At 35.0% G+C, this 22918-nt stretch overlaps 1 pseudogene; it reads right to left on the reverse strand.

The window, feature by feature from the left end:
* Positions 1–1003: 1003 nt before the first annotated feature.
* LOC131409241 (transmembrane protease serine 11B-like) lies at positions 1004–13458 on the reverse strand (annotated as a pseudogene).
* Positions 13459–22918: the final 9460 nt, after the last annotated feature.

Below are 22918 nucleotides of genomic sequence, written 5' to 3' on the forward strand. Positions count from 1 at the left end.
GTGAGTATGTCTGCGCCTAGGATCTGAACCAGCAAACCCTGGGCTGCTGAAGCAGAACTTGCGAACTTAAGTGCTACTCCAAGGGGTCAGCCTATTAGCTGCTTTTCAAATTTTTAGCTACTTTTCTTATTTTAGACAATTTCAAAAGGTAACATTTGCAGAGATTACAAAGTCATCCCTCCATAAAATTGCCCATGCACTGTAAGGAGAGTTACTACAATAGATGCCACACAGTCCCCTACCCTTGAGAACCTCACATTATTTTTGCTGTGAAAGAAGGCAAACAAATGACAAAAGAAGGACATGAAGAGAAATATTGTATAAGTAATGGCAACTTAAAAATAATTTTTAAATTCCTGACTATTTTTGGGTCTAAGCTCTATGAGGGGAAATTCATGTGGGAGTTACAACTTATCAGAGAGGCTGAAGAGTAACTTTAAGCAAATAATTTTTCCTCTCTAGTCTTCAGTTTCTCAGCCTATAAATTGAAAAACTTGGTCTAGCTGAACCTCTGGTATCCTTTTTCCACTCCAAGATTGCATGATTTTATGAGGTACACAAACTATCTCGCATATAAATAAAAATTGAATGTATATTATTTATCTTACATACTCCAGTTTAACAAAATGCAATTATAATGTATAGAATGAAAAATAGTTGGTTTGGTAAATCCAGCATATATGTTCCCATATTAACAAAATGTGCATTTTTTTAAATTCTGAAAAATAAATTAAGGTCAATTCTGAATAAAGAGTAAGATAAATCAGAAGTAGGCTATTTATAAAAATATTTTGGCCATCTTTTTCTTTCTTCATTTCCTATATTACTAAATAGATAAATATATATAGTGTTTTAGATATAATAAAATATTGATAAAGAACTTTACGTACTTGTATATAAGAAAATGATTGGTATACCAACAATCAAAAGAAACGGATTTTGAAGCAACAAATAAGAATACCCTGCAGTTGTCTATATGTTCCATTCTAAAGCTACTTTTCCTTCAGAGTCCAGTCTTGGAGGTAATCCAATCATGATAAGCAGTCACTTGAGTATAGACACCCGGCTTGTTGTTTTTACCGCATCCATCACCCCAGCTTACTGTTCCAACAAGATGCCAGATATTTCTAGATTCAGGGTAAGCTAGTGGTCCACCAGAATCATTCTAGAAGAAAAAGAGAAAAAATATTTCTTGATCTGTCAAAGAATTTCCTTTTACCTCTCCTTTGGAGTTATCAATAGCCCCTGGGCACTAAAAACAATCCACCCTCTTTGGGCTTAGAACTGTGGAACTCTTAGATTTATTCAAAACCCAAGGCAACTACAAACCAAAATATATTGCCTACAGCCACCAAATGTTGTATTGGGCAGACTAGAATCTGACTTTATAATGAGTCCAGCCTTGACTATGGAGACAGTGATTTAGCCGCTCCATGATGAAGCCTTTGAGGAACGGGTGACAAGAGCACATGCTGAACCTTCTGCTGCATCTCTGGATAAGGAAGAGGCAGCATTCCAGGTCTGCAAGTTGCCCAGAAGATAGGGCCAAATTTGTTTTATTACCTTGTAACTATTATCCTTTGTATGGATTCCTAGACTGAAAATTCCATGAGAGCAGAGATTGTGTTCCCCACTGCATTCCCAGTATCTAGTCTGGTGTCTGGTACATAAACAGGATTGACGATTATTCACTATATGGGATTGAAATAAGAAGGTGCTCTGTGGAAATCATTAACACAAAAAAATATTTTGTATTGATAAAAACTTCCATTTAATTAGTACTTTGGGAGAACATGAGTTGGTGCTGTAGCTAGACGTACCTGACAGGCATCAGCTTCTCCTGACATAAATCCAGCACATAGCATTGTAGCGGTCACCGAGCCAGCTAATGAATGTGGAGCATTGCAAACTTTGTTGTCGATAATCTTCACAAAGGCCTGTTGAAGTATCACTGGAAGGGGACCTACAGGCAATAGATTCTGCATATGATGGGGATTGTAACTTGTTTGTTGAGACAAAGAACATTTATAGAATAAAACATATTCTTTTGGTCACCAAGAGCCAGTCCAGTCCCAGGCTAGATTGGTCTCTTTCTGTGGTTTATTATAGCTGGCTGCCTCACACATAATTCCAATTTTTCCAATTCTCATTCCCAGAGATATTTTAGAAATTGAAGACAATGCCATGCTTTTGATCCCACCACTGGTTTTCTTCTCAGTATATTTACTCATTGATTCATTGCATGAGAGAGTGATTGACTTATTGTCTGAATAATTATTCCCATGAAGCTATGCTGTTTTTACAGAAAAACTTACCATACATATAAAGCATTCCCCATCCTGTAACTACAACACCGTCATTTTCTGAGAGCTTTATTTTGGCTTCAGGAAGACAAATCCTACGAACATACTTTGTAAAAGAGACTTCTTCAGCAAGTTTCACAAGGGCAATATCATCATGAACTCCAGCCTTGCTATAATTTTCATGAAAAATAATATTTTGGACTTTTCATGTCATATGCGGTCTATTTACTACAGCTCCAAAGTTGACAGTCCAATCTTCTGAATTATTTTTCCTGGAGGATACAATTTAATAAAGCACACTCAGTTTCTGAGCCACAACAGTGTTCATAGTGGTCATTATCTCATAACTTAAAGGCATGAGGTTCCCAAACAACCCTATAAAAGGCTTAAATTCTTGTTTATAAAAATGTCGTTGACTTGGGGATGTATCAAATGCTGCAGTCACATAAAAATAGTGTTAAGGACTATTAGAGCTGTCAGCCTTCTGAAATTCCTCCTAACTAGAGTCTGATGTCTTCTCCTGCTACTTCAGCCCCATCCAGTTTCTGAACATTTGACTTGGGTAGGAATCATGAGAGCAGCCTCAGTGGAAGGGATCCAGAATCACTCTGATTGCCAAACACCCTGGATTCCAAGAGTCTGTGGCAGGCTCTGGGCATCTGCATATATAAAAAATTGCAACTTGTTCTTACCCCATCACCCTATTATTTTTACCAAGTCAATGCATTTTGGCTTCTAGTTTAAATTTTCTGACCAGTTTCTCCAGTACTTCACTGAAACTTTTTCAATTTAGGACCTAACATCCTGTTTAACTATTCTCATCTTTCCTCAAAATGCCAGGTGCTGGATTTTTTTCCAAGGTTTCAAGACCTACATGTAACTGGGGCACTCTTCAATCCTTCTCCCAGTATAAAACCTTCACACGCTCAACAGCTGTGTTTCTTAAACTCCATTCCTTTAGAATCAACTCAGACTCCACCTCCACAGATTTATATTGGAAAGGTCTAGTGTGATGTTTAAGTATCTACACTTCTAACAAGTCCCCCTGTTTGGTCCGTGGTTCATTGACTACTTTTTGAAAATCGCTTTAGAGAGACAAATCCTACAAATGTGCTTTATAAAAGAGACTTCTTCAGTAAATAAGCATCTTGTCATTTAGAGATGTCCCCAATCAATAAAACTAAATTTTCTAAGTCTATTTTCTAACGTTTCCTTTTACAAATCTTCTCTATGTCAAATTGCTCTTTTTGCTTGCCATCCACAGAATACAACTTGTGTTGTTCCATCTCCACAAACTTGAAGAAGGCTGTTTTCCCAACCTGAAATGCATACTATTCTTTCCCATCCACCACCCCATCAATCAAATTTTATATCTTTAGGGTTCAGATTAAATCTCATATCTTCATATCTCAGATAGATATGCTGTCTTTCTTTATCGGATTTCCATAGCATTTAATATCTGTGTCTTACATGTGATATTTACTACTCTATTCTGCCTTATACCTTTAATATATCACATTTGAATTTCTTCAACTAGATTGTAAACCCCTGGACGGCAAGAAAAATAAGCTCTGGCATCAGACATACCTGAGTTCACATTCAATTTCTGTTATTTAAGAGCTGTATGATCTTGGCCAAGTTATGTAACCATTTCTGAACCCTAGTTTCCTCATTTTTAAATAGGTTAAATTATACCTTCCATAAATTATTGTTATGATTAAATAAAATGATGTACATCAAGCACTTAATGTCAGGCCAAAGTAGGTATTTGGAAAACATGAAACACTTTTCCCTTCTTTGTCAAATTTAAATGCCTCCACTGCCCTTCAATTATGTAGGTAATTGTAAATTCCACATGGCCTTGGTGAAGATTCACACATTTAGGTTAACCCCCAGAGGCTACCCAAAATAGGCGTGCACCCAGAATCCTACATTTAGTTAGACTTCTACACTTACTTGACAAAGCAGTGAGCTGCAGATAATAGCCATCCTGCTGATCAGGGATGCTCCACAGTAGTGTTTGCCTTTCCATTGCAGGCTGGCCTGCCATGGCCATGCCCCCGCCAGGGCATTTTTCCCATTCACAGTTCGGTTGTCTGTTATGATATTGTTGGTCAGTCACCTCCCACAACCTGAAGAAAGGATTTATTTATACAAGACAGGTATCTTTGATTATGCTTTATAAGAAATATATATTAAAACATTACTTGAAACCCTTCAGTGATTGCCCAATATCTCCTAAGCAATGCTGTTTCTTTTCTGGAATGTACTTTATCATGGTACTCCATTCCATCTTGGTTTGGGTGATTTTTACTTATCTTCTTCTTTTAGTCTCAAGCATCTTTCAACCACTGGCTTTTATTGTGTCTGTTTGTTATAATTCTTATCCCCCGAGGTAGACTGCAAAATTCTCGAAGGTGGAAACTTTTCTTCACTAATGTCTGCATCTTGCATAGCATATACATTGCTGTCTATAAGGTCCCATGGGGACAACAGATACTCCATAAATATCCATTGAATGAAGGAATGCATGGATGTATCTTGTGGGCAACATGATACTCTAAATAGAATTTATTTAAAAGAAACAGAATTGTTCTTTTATCTTATAATAAATGTATTTGATACAGCCTAGTTTTGTATTTTCTTATTATCCTAAGTTTTTTTTTTTCCCTTCAATCTTTCTTATTTTAACTTTCTCAGATATGATATTCTTCACTCATGATTCCATTCTTTGGAATCAGTTCTCATTTCATCCTTTTGGACAGCTAAATACAAATGTTAAAATTCATAGGTCAGTGTTTTTCATAAAGAAATTCCAGATATATATCTGTTATATCCAATAATTTTGAAAGATTGCTATGGATTTCCACACAATGTACTTCAAGATTCTTTTGAGAAAAATGGTGAGGAAATAGTTGTGAATAGTTAAATTTATAATAAAGTTTCTAAACTTACAATTGTTGGTAAGCATTTCAGCTTTAGCCTTGATGATTTCTGAGATGAAAAAAACATAAAATTGATAAAATAGCCCAAGCAATTACCTTTCATCCAAGGACATAAATGCTAACTTTCTTAGCCCAATTATGCCCAACATTTAACTATTCAGACTAGTTCACACATTGATTATCAGCCCCTCTCACTTCTACTTGCTATATTTTGGCCACTTCTCCACATCTCTACCAGGCAGTATAGGAAAAGAGAAAAGGAAATAAAAAACAAAGCTCTCAATTTTATGATAGTTATAGTAAAATATTTAGTGAATCAAGAAGCCGACATTCGCACTAAAAGAGGGGCTGGGCATTATCTTTGGATTTTTTTCCCTATGATTATTCTCATTTCTCTGAAATACTCAGAGTTATATATATTTTAAAGAAAAAAAATCTAGTTAAAATTATATTTCATTGGTCCTATCCTGCTCTTTAGAACCGTCTCATTACTAAGACTGAATTATGAAATTTTGAGAATTTAATTTAAATTCAAGTCTCTTTTCTATTGGGAAGAGACTTTAGAGAGAAAGAGAAGAGTCGAGAACTAAAGGAAGACACACCCAAAAGTGCTGACTCTAAATCCCTGGGACATGAGGGGCAGTAACTGACACAGCTTTCTTTCCCAACAGCTACCACAGAGGAATTGTATTGCTCCTTTGAGAAGCCCTACATCAAACTCACTTCTCATGAGTGGTCTACTGGTGACAGGGTCTGTATTCTGAGGCAAAGGAGCTGTAACTGGCAGCTGTCAGCCTTGATAGCCTTCCAGGACACTAGGATCAACAGTCAGTCTGGAAGAACCACAAAACTGGGCTCTGGAACCACATGCTTGGCACCTAACAGGCCTTTTAACAATCTAAGTGAGAGTTTCAAGATCTTTGCAGGAACTTTAAGATCTTTACAAACTTCACTTTCTGTACTGGGGCAAAATCCTATCATTTTCTTCCCTCATTTTCTAGGGAATTATTCCAGACAATTTTTTTCTTTAATAGTATTATTCCCATTCTTTCACTAGAAGCAATGAGAACTCCCTATGCCCACTTCACTCTTCCTGCAGCATTGTCCACACTGAATGATCAAGAAAACCCTAAATCTGTTTCCTGTAATGAGATCCTGACAAGAGTAGAGGGTAGGAAAGAATATTCTTTCAACTATGGCCTTTCACCTCCTGTTCCATATATAACAAGCAACCCTTCCAAACTCACATGCATGCGCACAATTTAACCCACATTCCCATCTCTCTTCAGACCAAGATTGTATGGGCACTGTCGTTTCCACTACCAATGCATTGTTAGGAGTGCCAGAGTTGGAAAAGCATATTTCTTCCTAAGTAAATTCCTGAAAAACTCTTGATTCATTTTTTTCTAGTACCTTATTTTAGAACAGTCCAGTCTATTACCCAACTAATAGAAAATAATGGAAATAAGTGAAATATCCATAAGTTTAATTGAAGTGGGAACTGCATTCGAGGATGCCATGTTGTCTTTTAACATCTGATATAAGATAGCTTCGATTTCAGTTTCAGGCTATCCCTCTTTGTTGGAGGAAACTTGAATGTCAGCTGTAACTGTACACCCGAACCATTGGGATAAGGACTAGAAACAACAGAAATGTTCCAGTGTGTTCATCTTGATTTTTTAGATGTTTTGTGAACACACTGAATTTCCCACATTTTAATTATCATCTGGTTCTGTACATATATTAAAGAACAATACACAGATATTGTCCCACTATGTATAAAGTGCAAGTGTCCCTAAAATTTTTCGACCTGGTTCTGAGGTATTGCTCATGGAAGAAGATGTAAACTACAAACTAGAAATCTCAAACACATATGAGAAACTGAGTATAGGCCAACAAATGATTGGCATGAGATTTTACTATAATACAGTAAAAACCGTGTTCCTGTACAGATATTTTCTATAACTTAACTTTAGAGAAAAAGATAAATAAGAACTTAAATGCAGGACTGGGAAGCATTCAAAAGGCAACTTCTATCATATATTCAAGAGCTAGTACTAAGCTTTTTTCTATAGTTTCTTATACACGTCTCCATTACCTATATAGTCAGTAAATTTTGTTTTTATTAATCAGGAAAGGAGATTAATTCATTTTAAAGGACTTTTAAACCAAAAACCATATTAATCACAATTTAAAAAAACCCCACAACTCTATATTCAAATAATTATGCTCAATCGAAGAGTCTTTGAAGGTTTTTGTTTGTTTGTAGGTAAGTAGGTTGCTTGGTTGGCTGTTTGGCTGGCTAGATTTTTTATTTTTTTTGGTTTGGAAGCTCAGAATTCCTCAGAATGGATATTGGCAATTACCAAAATACAAATGCTTTCTCTCTTTATCCCTCATCCCCTGTGCTTCATGATACCCTCCTCCCTGTATCCCTCCCCACCACCACCACCTGGTAATTACTAAAAAGATCAAAAGAGGATTATTTTAGAAAAGATATGGCCAGATGGGTATGGATGGGAGAAGAGGTGGCTAGTATGTGGGTAGCAAAACAATCAGGTTGGAGTCCTTGTTTTCCACAAATTGCAATTATCTTTCATCATAAAGGTTAGTTAGGACTGACTGTCACCAACAACCTTACCATTCTCCTTCAAGCATAGAGATTACAGATTTGTACAGAACTGTTCCTATCCTGAACAGAAATTTGCTAAGCACAATGACACTTTAATTTATGGAGAGTTCTTTTCTCTTTTCTTTCTTGTTCTTTCTTTCTTCCTTGTTTCTTCCTTCCTTCCTCCCTCCCTCCCTCTTTCTTTCTTTCTTTCTCTTTCTTTCTTTCTTTCTTTTTCTTTCTTTCTTTCTTTCTTTCTTTCTTTCTTTTTTTCTTTCTTTCTTTCTTTCTTTCTTTCTTTTCTTTCTTTCTTTCTTTTTATTTCTTTCTTTCCTTCTCTCTTTTTCTTTCTTTCTTTCTTTCTTTCTCTCTTTCTCTCTCTCTCTCTCTTCCTTTCCTTTCCTTTCCTTTCCTTTCCTTTCCTTTCCTTTCCTTTCCTTTCCTTTCCTTTCCTTTCCTTTCCTTTCCTTTCCTTTCCTTCTTTCCCTCTTTCCCTCTCTCTCTCTCGATGTCTCTCTCTCGATGTCTCTCTCTTTGTCTCTCTTTCTTTCTTATTTTCTTTCTTTCCTTCTCTCTCTGTCTTTCTCTCTCTCTTTCTGTTTTTTGCTGTTGTTTTTATTTAAAACCAGGGCTGATGTGACATTTTACCTACTTCCATTTCCATAAGATCCTGAATAAATTTGTACTTACAGAAGTTTGATGATGTGAGAGTTGATATATTCTTTGTATATACTAGAATTATGAAGTGCATCAGACATCTGTCAAGAGGAAAAAACAGGGCCGGCCCCGTGGCTTGGCAGTTAAGTGCGCGCGCTCCGATGCTGGCGGCCCGGGTTCGGATCCCGGGCGAGCACCGACGCGCCGCTTCTCTGGCCATGCTGAGGCCGTGTCCCACATACAACAACTAGAATGGATGTGCAACTACGACATACAACTATCTACCGGGGCTTTGGGGGAAAAATAAATAAATAAAATCTAAAAAAAACAAAAAAGGAAAAAACAAAAGAGCCACCATGTCTATTTCAATCAAATTTGTATTGAAATTTATAAAATAAATCTCTGACTCAATCTTAGTCTCAATATCTTTGTTCAGATCTGTGCTGGCTTGTGAAGCTCCATTTTCGCAACTATCATTGTATGTGACTCCAAAAATACCAAAATCACCTTGGTAATATTAAATCTTTCCTGTGAAATAAAGAAATAGTTAAAGAATTTTAAAACAGGAAGTGGCCTCAAATCCCTCCATATTTTTATCTCAAAATTAACATTCAACTCAGCTATAGAAATAACCAGAAAGAGGGAGAAAGGAAGAGGAGGGAAATGGAGGAAAATGAATATCCACTTATTGTAGAAATGGCAACTACCCAGCATTCATTAAGTGATCCCCCTCCTTCCTTCATATGATAATAGATATCTCTGCCCTGCTGAGGCCAGGGATACCCTCAGCATCCTCCTCAAAACAGCAATGCAAGTAGCCAATAGCAATTTACCTGAGTATGCAGTAGAGATGAAACCTATTTTCCATGTATAATCTAAATTCTTAGCCTAGTGATTACCCCATTAATCTTTCTGACCAGTTCTGATACAGGAAACATTACAAACTTCCTCCTTCACTTTCTGGGTGCTCTACACCCTCTTGCACACTTTCTTATGACCCATTGCCTATCGGCCTGCTGTCTACTTGAAGTGGTTTCTTGAGGACTTCATGCTGTCCTTCCACTTCCCTACAGCCTATGGTGGCTGGGGCTTGCTGTGCCCTACAAGGTCTCACATCTTCATTCCTTTCCGTCCCCAAATGTAAACTGCTTCACCTGATATACTAGGCCACCATAATTTAAAACAGGACAAGCTTAGAGGTAGTTCTTCCAGGTCATATATGTACTTTTTAAAATAGGAATTAATATGGAATTATAGCCTGTTGTGATTAAGCAATTAGCCAGTCACATATTTTGAGAACAATTATGCTTTAGATCCACCTTGAAAAGCAACACATGGTCTCTAAGGAGTGCTAATAATAATAGATCTTGAAAAATACATCTGAACTGAAATAATTCATTGTCCTGGAAGTCAGAAATAGCACTTCAAACTAGAATAAAAATTAGTTTCCTATATTCCTATGGTTTCCTATATTTTTCCTTATGGCAACCAGTGCATATGAAAAGCAAATGCCAGATCTGCCTAAGCAGTTACCTAAGGTCATTCTGAAAAGAATGATGCATATGAGGTTAGAGGAATTATTTCAAGCCCTGACACAAATTGGCTGTGTTACCTTGGCATATCACTTTAGCCCACTGGGATTTTTTTCATCAATCATAAAGACTAAATTGCAATAAATAAACTCCAAGACCTTCTTTTTCCTACCATTTCATTATTTTAGTCTCTGAAGTTTATTACCCAATGGAAGAGAAAATAACTAGAATCAGCTAACTTTGTGTCACATCCAGTATGCTGAACTTGGGTATTTACAGGTAGGCAGATTAATTTGTCAAAAGTCATGTATATCGTGCCCACATTAAAAAAAACAAAAAAACATGATGTTTAGATAACTGACTCTGGTTATAATATTACTGGAAGGTCGGATTGATTTGAGTTGCAATTTTTAAGTTAATTTTCACTTGACATTGTTATGAACTGAATTGTGTCCCTCTAAACTTCATATGTTGAGGCCCTAACCCCCAAAGTGATTGTATTTGGAGCTAAGACCCTTAACAAGGTAATCAAGATTAAATCAGATTATAAGGGTGAGACCCTAACTCAATAGGACTGGTGTCCTCATAAGAAGAGGAAGAGATACTAGAGACCTCTCTCTCCCCCTTCCCATATGCACCTAGAGAAAAGGCCATATGTGGCTACAGTGAGAAGGCAGCTATCTGCAAGCCAAGAAGAGAGGCCTCAGCAAAAACCAACTCTGCTTGCACTTTGATCTTGGACTTCCAGCCTCCAGAACTGTGAGAAAATAAGCGGCTGCTATTTAAACCACCCAGTCTGTGGTGTTTTGTTATAGCAGCCTGAGCTGAATAATATAATAATTTAGATAAATTGAATGGGAGTCTACTCTATACCCTACACTATGGCCTGTGATTTTCAGTTTTATAGACATAGTAACAGTCAGTCTTTACATGATAATCTGCCCCCTACAAAGTTTATGATAAAGTTTATCTTCTATCTTAAGAAACATGTTTTATTACCTTTCTAAAACATTACTTTAGACTCATAGATTGTAACACTATCTATATATCAGAATCACTGTAGAGCTTCTAAACAGCACACATGAGCAGGTCCTGCTCCAGTCCCACTGAGTCAGAAAAGCTAAGATGGGGCCTGGGGAATGCACACTTTTCTTTTTTTTCTGGGAAAGATTCGCTCTGAGCTAACATCTGTTACCAATCTTCCCCTCTTTTTTTTTCTTTTCTCCCCAAAACCCCGGTACATAGTTGTATATTCTAGTTGTAAGTCCTTCTAGTTCTTCTGTGTAAGCCCCACCACAGAATGGCTACCGACAGACAAGTGGCGTGGTTCTGCGCCTGGGAACTGAACCCAGGCCGCCGTAGCGGAGCACGTCAAACTTTAACGAGTAGGCCATCAGGGCTGAATGAGGACTTCTTTAAAAGAGCTCCACAAGTGATTCTGAGGGGAAGCCAGGGTTTAGAACTATTAGATGAACTATCTGCAGGATTTTAGAATTGTTTATAAATGTATATGTAAGCTTTTAGAAGTAGTTTTGTTAAAATAGCTAAGACAGAACTGAAATCCTTTCTAGAATAATGATCCTTGTGGAATATTAATCTCTGAGTTAATCCAAGAAGTAGAAATTCAAAAATAAAGAAATATCTTGAGAAACAATAGCTATATTCAGGCAGGGAAACTAATTTCAAACCACTTGTGTGAGATGTCATCCAACTCAAGTTGCCCTCAATGTTAACAAAGATTGTATTGATTCCTAAGCCAGAATCCTGGAGCAAACCCGCCTTTCAAACTGACTTCAAATAACCCTTACAACAGAGTTTGAGTGTCCATTTTTACTGCAGAAGGAGCCCAGTTCAATCAATTTAACTTCAGGTAACATAAGTCCGTCTGGCCTTGTAACTGAAATGGTAGGTGGTTGACCACCTAGAGAAATTCAAGCGTGAATTCTTGTCCTACACACTTTCTGCTCAAGCCAGAATGCCTGTAGTTCTCCCTTTTGCATCATTTTTTTCCATTATTGCATTGTTTCTCCAGAAGACGAGACTTGTTAAGATGCAAACTATATTTTGGAAGGATAACTAATCAAGCTACTGGGCTTTTTCTCAAGGTCTTGATTTGGTAAACTTAAAGCACTGTCCTTAAGAAAATTATCTGAAGAATGTTATTTTTTAATGAGTAGAGTCAAGGAGAGGACAGAAGGATCCAGACTATGGAAAGTTCATAGATAGACATGGCAGGCAAGAGACTATGAGCATACACTACCCTTCTGAAGAACAAGTTTTGAAATTTTAAATCAAGATGGTTGAGGAAAAACAAAGGAGAAGAGGCCAGGTTGGAAGAAAAACTGGAATTGTCACTGAATCAGGCAAAATTTATACACACTATATTCTTGTATAAGGTAATATATTTCAGAGGACTAAATCTCAGAAAAATCATGATAAAGTAGAATAATACACTTCAAATATTAAGATCTGGGTTTGTGCTCAGCTATGCCACTTAAAAGCCTGAGCTATTAAGCAAGTCACTCCACTTTTCTGAGCCTAAGTTTCCTGCAGGTGAAAATAGGGAAAGGAGTAAAACCTTCCCTCCCTAGCTCAAAGGATTATTGTGAGAGTCAAGCAGAATAACATTATGTCCAATTTCTTTAAAAACATCAAATGGTTACATAAATTTAAGGGTTTATTTTTCTGAAAGATAATAATAAATTGGAAAACCAAGCTATCTGAGTGTAGCGTTAATAAAAATTTCAAAAATAGGATCAAGTATATATGAACATTCAGCCGTTCAATCACTCTTGACTATCTACTGTTAGAAGAACCATTTTGTGGATTATCCATTGCTACTTACCAATTATATCTTAACAACCAAAACCAGAATTGGGCCAAGAAGACTAGGGATCTCCAAAGTTAGAGGTATATTTACTAAAAGATGTAACAATTCAACTACAAACCTACTACATAAGCTCCTTTATTGACAATAAATATTGGCATCGAAGTATTAAGCATTTCAGTCTTGCCCATACTCCCAGAGTCGGTGATGTAACTTGTAGAGTGGATCAAGGAGCCATCTGATTCAAAAACATTTATAAACTTTGGTGTCAAATAATAGAGAATTATTATGTTGAAATAAGACAGTAAGTAGATGATAAAATTTCCATGAAGAAATTTAATATTCATGTTGTTTCTTGTCAATTTCTAAAAGTAAAAGGAGGTTTAGTAGTAAGGGTGAAAACTGAAAATAGTCAATACCGACCAACTGCCAGAAAATGAACAAGGACACCAATAGTTACTCCCAAGAGGGCCATCACTCCAAGAAAAATAAGGATTGTCATCTATAGTGGCCAAGATCTTCTCTAGGAAGATATGCTGTGACTGTGAAAAGAGGAAAATGGCTCAAATAAGATGATAGACATTCTACATCTACCTGTCTCTCCTCCAACTCATACAACACAATTTATAATTTATGCATTAGGCCATTATGTTAGCTTAAAACATAGAAGCTTCAAATGCCTCCAAGAGCATAGACCCTAATGCTCATTCATTTAACAAATCATATTTGAGTACCATTTTAGCTACTGGGGATACAGCAGTGAGAAAAACAGACATGGTTTCTGTCCTCACGTTTCTGAGGAGAAATTGATTTGCTCTTTTTACTTACCTAAAGCAGGTTACAAAACACTGGTGTGGTCTGATTATATGTTTTGTAAACTATAGCTACATCACTTACCTGGATATATATATATTTATAAACACAAATATATAACATCATTTATATTTAATTAACTGTGGAAAGAAACATCACGATGTCAACTGCAGTTATCCCATGCTATGAGATTATGGGTAGATTTTTTCTTTTTTGTTTATTTTTTCCTTAACTATATTTTCTAATGTTTCTACAATAAACATGGATTATTTGTATAATATAAATTAACAGACAGGTAAGTTTCATCATCAAAACCAATCATTTAGACAAAAAATAATTAGAAAATAATGTGACGGCATCATACACATAGAGTGGTCTAGGGTGATGGCTAGATCTTATGGCCACCCTTAGTCTAATCTATATATAAGGTTTGGACGCTAATTATTCCTCATATCTTGAAAGACAGGATGTCATGAAATTGCCCATTTGGAAGAAGAGCTGTAGCATCCACACAAAAAAATCTCATTTCAAATTTCAAAATTGCCTCAGCTGTTCCCTCAGTCTCTTTGTATTCTGCATCATCTTAAACAAAACTTGCAAAACAGAAGAGTGTGTAATCAGCAGATATATTTGGCAGATTAGATATTTTCTATGAGTATGAGAATCTTTTTGTTCTAGTCCCTCCAAGACCAATTGATTTTTAGCTAGAGAAGTTCCTCTAAAAAGAAAAAAAATTACCTTATGCCACACTACTGTGCAACTCCGCCCAGTCTTATTTCCTCTCTGCTCTGTTCTCTATCCTTAATCCTACCTCTTCCTTATACCTGTTATTATGACTTGTTAATTAATATTTCCCAGAACCAACATTATTTGTCAGAGCTCTTCAAAGGAACTCCCTATTTCAGATACATTCCATGAATCCTTTCATACTGGAATTCTGTTGTTTAATCTCATTCTCAGCGCAAAAAGTCGATAAGCACACGTGTTTCTTATATTAATGAATCACATTTTAAAAAGTGTATGCAATTAAGGTAATTAATAGCAATATTTATAACCTTATTACTATCTGATAATATGTTTCTTCTAGTGACTAGAAAAGTTCACTGTGATAGTGAGGTCTCAAATTTGTTTTGGAGTAGACATTTGTAACTTAGTCTGATAGCTTAGTGTTTCTGAGACATGCACACTAGTTTGAGGGACTCAAACACGATATGGCTGGAATAGTGATTCTAAAGTGGCTGAGATGGTTTCTATACAAATAGTCACTACATTATGCCTTATAAAATGTTTTTCTTTGAAAGCCCCTTTTAGATGCTCTGGAAAGTTCTAAAGAGTACATATTGTTGACTATAACACTGATATGGCTTTTTTCCTCTCACTATGGATTTCTTCCTGTCATAAACATTTAAAGAGATTCTTTAATGTCTAAAAGATCACAGTAGTTTATGATTTATTCAACCCTTCCTTTAGTAAATGTGATGCATGGAATCTAGGAATTGATTATTATTTTTGAATAATAACTGAAATTGTTAAAATCATGTTCTAAATATCAAAAAAGTTCCATTCTTAAAACAACTTACTCTCTCATTTACCAAATTAATTTTTGGCCATAGTTTTTTTTTAAAGGTAGGAATTGGCATTCTGGGATGAACTCTTCATTTAACAAGAAAATAAGTTAAAAATTAATCTTCAATGAATTTAACCAACCCCATATACTTAACTAAACTATAATTGCCTCACTTTTGGATTGAATCTACTTCAAGTAAGGGCTCAATGTTGCTCTGACATAATCTTCCATTCACTTTAATCAAATTACACTAATAATGTTGATAAAAATGATGGTAACTATATTATTCACAATTTTAAAGCATCACTCTCACTATAATTTATCCCCCTGGTCCATACCAGGGATCATTTCCTAGATTAGATTTCCCTATAACCACATTCTGATATTGCGTTAGCAGTTAAACTGCAAAGCATAGCAAATTGTAATTTTCATTTATCAGAACTTCATTTACAGACCATTTGAATTAGATGCTTCTGAATTCTGTAACATAGTGAAGAGTGATAAGTGCAAGATTCCAGTGCAAAATTCTCCAAATTTTGTAAAGATAAACCTTTTATATATAGAGAGAGAGGACTTTAAATCACTAGAGAGATAGTTGTAAATAAGGAATAGAGAAATTAATGATCAAATGAGTTGAATGGCCTCCGCCTCCAACTTTCTCCTGGAACTCTAGAGAAGCAGATAGCCTACAGAAGGGAACTCACTTGAAAACCCATGAAGTTTTGAGGGCCTCCTGCAGTTTGCCAGTTGCTAATTCAGGATATGTGTTGTAAAGTACATTATTTCAAAAACCTATAGAGGCATTCAGATTTTTTAATTTCTAAAAAAAATTTTAGATTAGATAATATGATTTCAATTACATTACTAGAGAACAAAAATGGTAGTTTTCTTATGAATGGTTATTTAAAAAAAGTAAGCAAAATTTTGCTAAAATTTGATTCTTTTTCTCCAACTTTCTGAAACTTGCCCAGAGACTTTGCAGGGCAGAACCAATAGCACATTTCTTTACAGTGTTCAGAAATAAAAATCTAAATTATAGAAACCAATCATTTAACAAAAAGCTAGAAGATATTCTGTAGCAACTTGTTAGGTTTTGTAGACTTAATCTCCCAAATAAAATCCCATTTACCTGTACTCAATATCTGATTGTTGTGGTGGTGTCAGGGACAATGGTGGTGATGACAATGATGATGACAACGATGATAGTAATAAAGAAACTAAAGATCTTCTGGTGTAGTTTATAAGGTGATAGATGTTTCATAAGTTTATGTGCTACATCCAGTATTGGTTGGTTTGTTTTTATGGGCTGGGTGAAAAGCAGAGAACAAGTAAGATGAAACTTGTCTGACCAGAGTTAATGACTGTCATATTTCTATGGTTTCAAGATAGGAGTCATCCAGGGAATAACACACCTCCTTGACTTGGCTATTTAGAAAAAAATAATAGTCTTGGATTGGTTACCTAAAAGGTACACCCAAGAAACAGCTTTATGGTAAATTGGGATAATCCTAACTCTGTATTTGACCAATTCTATCATACTGGCTTCTTCCTCCTTAATTGAAACCACCTACAACTAGGTGGAAGTTTCTGACAAATGATGTTTCATAAGGTATCAATTTTATATAACTAACATTGCCATCATTCTGATATAAATGAAATCCCATTTCATTGTGGTTTACATTTGCATTTCCCTAATTACTAGGGAGAATGATTATCATTTCACATATTTTTTGGGGGGATCTGGGTTTCCTTTTTTGAGAATCCTGTTCATAAATTTAGCATATTTTTTTCTATTGGGTCGTTTATCTTTTTTCTTATGGATATATGTGAATTCCCTCTATATAGTGGATTTTGCAGTTCTGCGTGTAAGGAGCTTAGAAGTTGCCACACCATCCTTTGAACTTTCTAATGAGTTCAAAGCTGAACAGACTGAGAAATGAAGATACTGAGAAATCAACAGCTCTTCTTGGCTCCATAACAGAGAGGAGGACACAGGGCAAACTGCTGCCCATGTCTGGGAGAGACAGACATGTGAATATAGAGAGTCTTGACTTATCTGAGTCAAGACTCAGGAGCAGAAACCACTGTAGAAACCAGCACCGGGACAGGAAAACCTAAACTGTAATCGATAAATTGCTAGAGGTTCAATGCTGACAACTCTGACAGTTAAAAAATCCAGCGGGACCCAGTTATTGGGGGGTGCCCACAATATTGTGAGAGTTACCTCCAGACACTCAACCAGGTTCCCTCAATAAATATCAAAGAAAAATCACTTTGAGCTTCTGGTAAGGGGAGAGAAAAAGGAACTATTTTGAAATATTCCAGAGCACTCTATTCTTAACAAGGCATGCCCTCGTGGATAACCAGTTAACCATAGCCTAACGTGTTGAGGTATTATCAGAGCCTAACTGACCTGGGGAAGGGAAATACTCAACTTCAGACCATTCTAACCATCCTGTCCCACCTAAGAACAGGGAAAAAAAAAACTGAGAAACACTTGTGAAGTTCACAGCCCAGAGGTGCTTGGGCTCACTAGAAGACTAGACCTAACTGTAGAACTATAGAACACATCTCCTCTCCACTACACCTTACCACCACATTATTAAAGGCCTGTTGATAGCAGTTCCTTTTATCCAGTACATCATGTCTGGCTATTGAGAAAAAATTACAAGGCATGCCAAAAGGCAAAAAACAGAACAAACATCAGAACCAGACATAGCAGGGATGTTGAAATTATCAGACCAGGAGTTTTAAACAACTGTGATTAGTATGCCAAGGGATCTAATGGATAAAATAGGCAGCATGCAAGAACAGATGGGAAAAGTAAGCAGAGAGATGGAAATTCTATAGAAAAAAACAAAAAGAAATGCTAGAGATAAAAAACACTATAACAGAAATGAAGAATGCCTTTGATGGGACATAACAACACTTAATGTACATGCACCTACAACAGAGTGTCAAATTACATGAGGCAAAAACTGGTAGAACTACAAAGAGAAATAGATAAATCTATTATCATAGTTGGAGACTTCACCCCTCTAGCAGAAATCGACAGATCCAGCAGGTGGAAAATCAGTCAAGACATTAGTTGAACTCAACACCATCAGTCAACTGGAGATAACTGACATCTAACAACAGCAGAATACATATTCCTCTCAAGATCACACAGAATATTCATCAAGATAGATCACGTTCTGGGCCATAAAACACACCTTAACAAAGTTAAAAGAACAGAAATCATACAATGTCTGCTCTCAGACCACAACGGAATTAAACTAGAAATCAATAACAGAAAGATAATTGAAAACCCCAAATTATGTGGAGATTAAACAACATGCTTCTAAATAACACATGGGTCAAAGAGAAATTTAAAAACATTTTGAACTAAATGAAAATGAAAAGAGAACTTATCAAAATTTGTGGGATGCAGTGAAAGCAGTGGTTAGAGGGAAATTTATAGCATTGAATGCATATATTAGAAAAGAAGACAGACTTCAAATCAGTAATCTACATTTCCAATTTAGGAAACTAGAAAGAAAGAGCAAACTGAATCCAAAGTAAGCAGAAGAAAAGAAACAATAATAACTAGAGCAGAATTCAATGAAATTGAAAACAGGAAATAAATGGAGAAAATCAATTAAACCAAAAGATGGTTCTTTGAAAAGATCAGTAAAATCAGCAAGCCTCTAGCCATGCTAACTAAGAAAAAAAGAGAGGATACAAATTACTAATATCAGAAATGAAAGAGGGGACATCACTACAAATTCCATGGACCTTAAAAGGGTAATAAAGGAATACTGCGAACAAGTCTATACCCACAAATTTGATAGTCTAAATGAAATGGACCAATTCCTTAAAAGACACAATCTGCCAAAACTTACACAAGAAAAAATAGATAATATGAATAAGCTTATATATATTACAGAAATTGAATTAGTAATTTAAAATCTTTCAATAATTAAAAACTAGTGAATTCTACCAAACATTTAAAGAAGAGATTAAACCAACTTTCTACAATCTCCTTCAGAGGCCAGAAGCAGAGAAAATACTTCCTAACTTACTCTATGAGGCCGGCATTACCCTAAAACCAAAACCAGACGTAGACATTGTAAGAAAAGAAAATTACAGGTCAATATCTCTCATGAACATAGATGCAAAAATCCTCAACAAAATATTAGCAAATTGAATCCAAAAGTATAAAAAGAATTATACACCACGACCAAGTAGGATTTATCCCAGGTATGAAAGGCTGGTTCAACATTTTAAATTAATTAATGCAAACCATCACATTAACAGACTAAAAAAGAAATATCACATAATCATTATATCATTTCAATATATATACTGGATGTTAACCAATTCTGTTCACCTATGTAGTAATCATCTATTCTCTGGGTGCAACTTGACATTTCATTATTTAATGGGATCTTTTCATGCACAGGGTATTTTTAAAATTCTTAGTAGTCTAATTTATCATACTATGAGCCATAAAATGCTAAGAAATCTTTCTCATCTAGATTTCTTCAAAGAATTTTCCTGTATTTTCATCTAAACTTTAAAGTTTTATTTTTTACTTTCAGATTTTGTTGCCGTTATTCAGTTCTGGTTATCAATCATTTCTCTTTGTATCAAAACAAGTTAAAGATATGGAATATTTGTTAACACAAGTAAATAAATAGAGACCGTGCTTATCAAATAACCAGGTTGGGATGAGTTTAACCTAGAACATGACTCTCCTCTATGATAAGCTGCACATTTCATATATTGTTTTTCCCCTGCTTTAAACATAAAAAAGAATGGTTTTGTTATTTAAGCTGTCATTAGGAATCTGAATTTATAATCTTTAATCCCTAGCTTATATTAATATAGAAAGCTTATGACTTTTGAGACAATTTCAGAGTTACAAAAGTAGAACCCACATACATACACACACATTGAGTTAGATAAGAAATACTAGTTCATAAAATTCAAGTTAGTTTTCATTATAAACATCATTTGTTTCTTTTTATTTTTTCTCCAAAAATATATACAAATCGAAAACTCCTTTTGTTTTTGAAAGAACTGCTCTAATGATCTCACTTTTGCAAAAAAGTTTAAATAAAATTGAAGTGATTTTGGTAATTTATTTCTAGTTTTCTAAACACTCCTGGCCTCTTACCGTACTTCTTCCTTTTCTCCATTAAGGTAGAGTACTTTTTTAGAGAGAAGTTGTGTACTTTTCTCTTGTCCTGACTTTTTTATAGATCATTTTTAAAAACTTCAATTACATTTTTCCCTCACCTGCTTTCATATTTCTATGTTTTATTTGTATTATTTTATCTAAGTTTTAACATAAGGACTTAATTTAACAAACAATATCTTAACCTTCTTTTTTTCGTTACGTTTTAATGATTACCCTAGGAACTAAAAATATACGTGCTTATCATAGTCTACTTGGAGTTAGTATTTTACCACGTCAGGATTTTCTCTTACTTTTAGGCCATACTGCGGCCCCAATCTTTTTGTTCAGACTGCTAAAGCCAGCAAGACTGGAGCTTTCTGCTTGACTTTTCAGCTGCCCTGTGTCCCCTGAACAGGCCGATGCCCTCTGGCAAGAAACCATATATGTGTAAATATCACCCGGCATAGCTCCCTTCCTACATGGCTTGACTATCCTCCAGTTTTTGCTGGTTTTTGGTCACTCTCCACTGCCTTCATGTGATTGGTTTTCCTATTTTTTACAAAGTTTATAATAAATAATTCTAGAAAGGCTCAATATAAGATACTTTGCCATTACTGGGGGTAGTACTCATTATTGGTGACTTTTAAAAAACAGAATTTCTTAATTTTAGTTTAAAATCTATCAATATTTCCTTTTAAGGTTAGTATTTCTTTTGTACTGGTATGTAGTCCGTTGAAAAATTCTTTGCCTTTCATAAAGATATTCTCCCATTATTTTCTTCTAGAAACTTTAATGTTACCATTTGCACTTAGATCAACAATTCACATGGAATTCATTTTTGTGTACATTATGAAGTAGGAGTAAAGATGCGTTTATTTTTTCCAGATGACTATTAATTGACCCTGAACATCTTACTGAAAATGTACACACGCAATCCGTTATCCACTGCACCATGGTGCCACCTCTGCTATAAATCAAGTATAATAAAAAGAAAGGTCTATTTCTGAACTTTTTATTGTTTCTTTGACTTGTTTTTCTGTTACTTTGCCATATCCCACTGCGTTAGTTATTGAAGTTATAGAATGTCTTGATATCTTGTGTGTAAGTCCATATTTGTTTTCCTTTTTCAAAGTTGTCTTGGTTATTTTTAGTCCATTTCATTTCCTCATAATTTTTAACATCATCTGATCAATTTCTAGAATTTTGTTGATATAGTGTTGAATCTATAGATCAATTGGGGGAGAACTGACTTCTTAAAATACTTAGGTTTCCAATCCATGAACTTGGTACATTCTCCATTTATTTAGATTTTCTCTCAATAGTGTTTTATAAGTGTCGGAGTAGAAGTCTTGTAGATGTTTACCTAGATTCAATCTTACATATTTAGTTTATGTTATCCTATTGTAAATGTTTATTCTTTAATATTATATCTGTTGCTGGCATATAGAAATACAATTGACTTTTGTATATTGACCTTGTATTGAGAAAACTTGTTTGATTCATTTATTAATTTTATTTTTTCTATTCAGATATTCTTTTGGATTTTTAGAATACACCTACATTATCATGTCATCTGCAAATAAGAACAGTATTATTACCTTCTTTCCATTGCTTATATTTTTTTATTTTGTTTTGTTTGATTGGCTGATTGATTATTTTGCCCTATGTCGTAGAACTCTAGTACACTATTAAATAGAGTGGTGATAGCTGACGTCCTTCTCATGTTCCCAATTTGAGGGAAAGGCTTTCAGTACTTTACCATTAAATAGGATGTTTGCTGTCACTTTGTCAGATTAAGGAAGTTCTCTTTTATTTTTAGTTTGTTTTATAATAAATGAATTTTCAATTTGATCAAATGTTTTTCTTTGCATTTATTGAGATAATCGTATTTTTTCTACCTCTATTTGATCAATGTTGTGAATTACATTGATTGATATTTAAATGTCAAACTAACCTTTTGTTTCTGAAGTAATCCCAACTTGACTGCAATTTATATACATTTTATATATCACAGGGTTTCACATGCTATTTTGTTTAGGATTTTTGCATCCACGCTTCTAAGAGAGAATGACATAATTTTTCTGTCTTTTAATGTCATTGTTAAGTTTTGTAATCAAAGTTATGTTGGCCTTATAAAACAAGTTATGAAATAACTATTTTATTGCAAATAAATTTAAAAATTTATATGAAGTCAACAAATTCCTAGGAAAAAAAATTCATGTTGCCAAAACTGACTAGAACACTACTATAAGGATTGCATCCTGGCTTTCCAGCTTACCATATTTTGGATTTTGCATAAACTTGAAACAAACTTTCATTTTACCAACTCACTGAGATTCAGGAATTTATCTGTGGAAACGGCTAACAGAAATATCATCTGTTACTAATACAGATTTTATATTTACAGTCAATGTCTCTCTTTTAAATGACTTAAAGATTTGAAACTCATATATATAAGGTATTTATATTAGATATCAATCACCTCATATACATCCCTTCTTC

Source organism: Diceros bicornis, chromosome 8, assembly GCF_020826845.1.
Source record: "Diceros bicornis minor isolate mBicDic1 chromosome 8, mDicBic1.mat.cur, whole genome shotgun sequence".
NCBI lineage: Eukaryota > Metazoa > Chordata > Mammalia > Perissodactyla > Rhinocerotidae > Diceros > Diceros bicornis.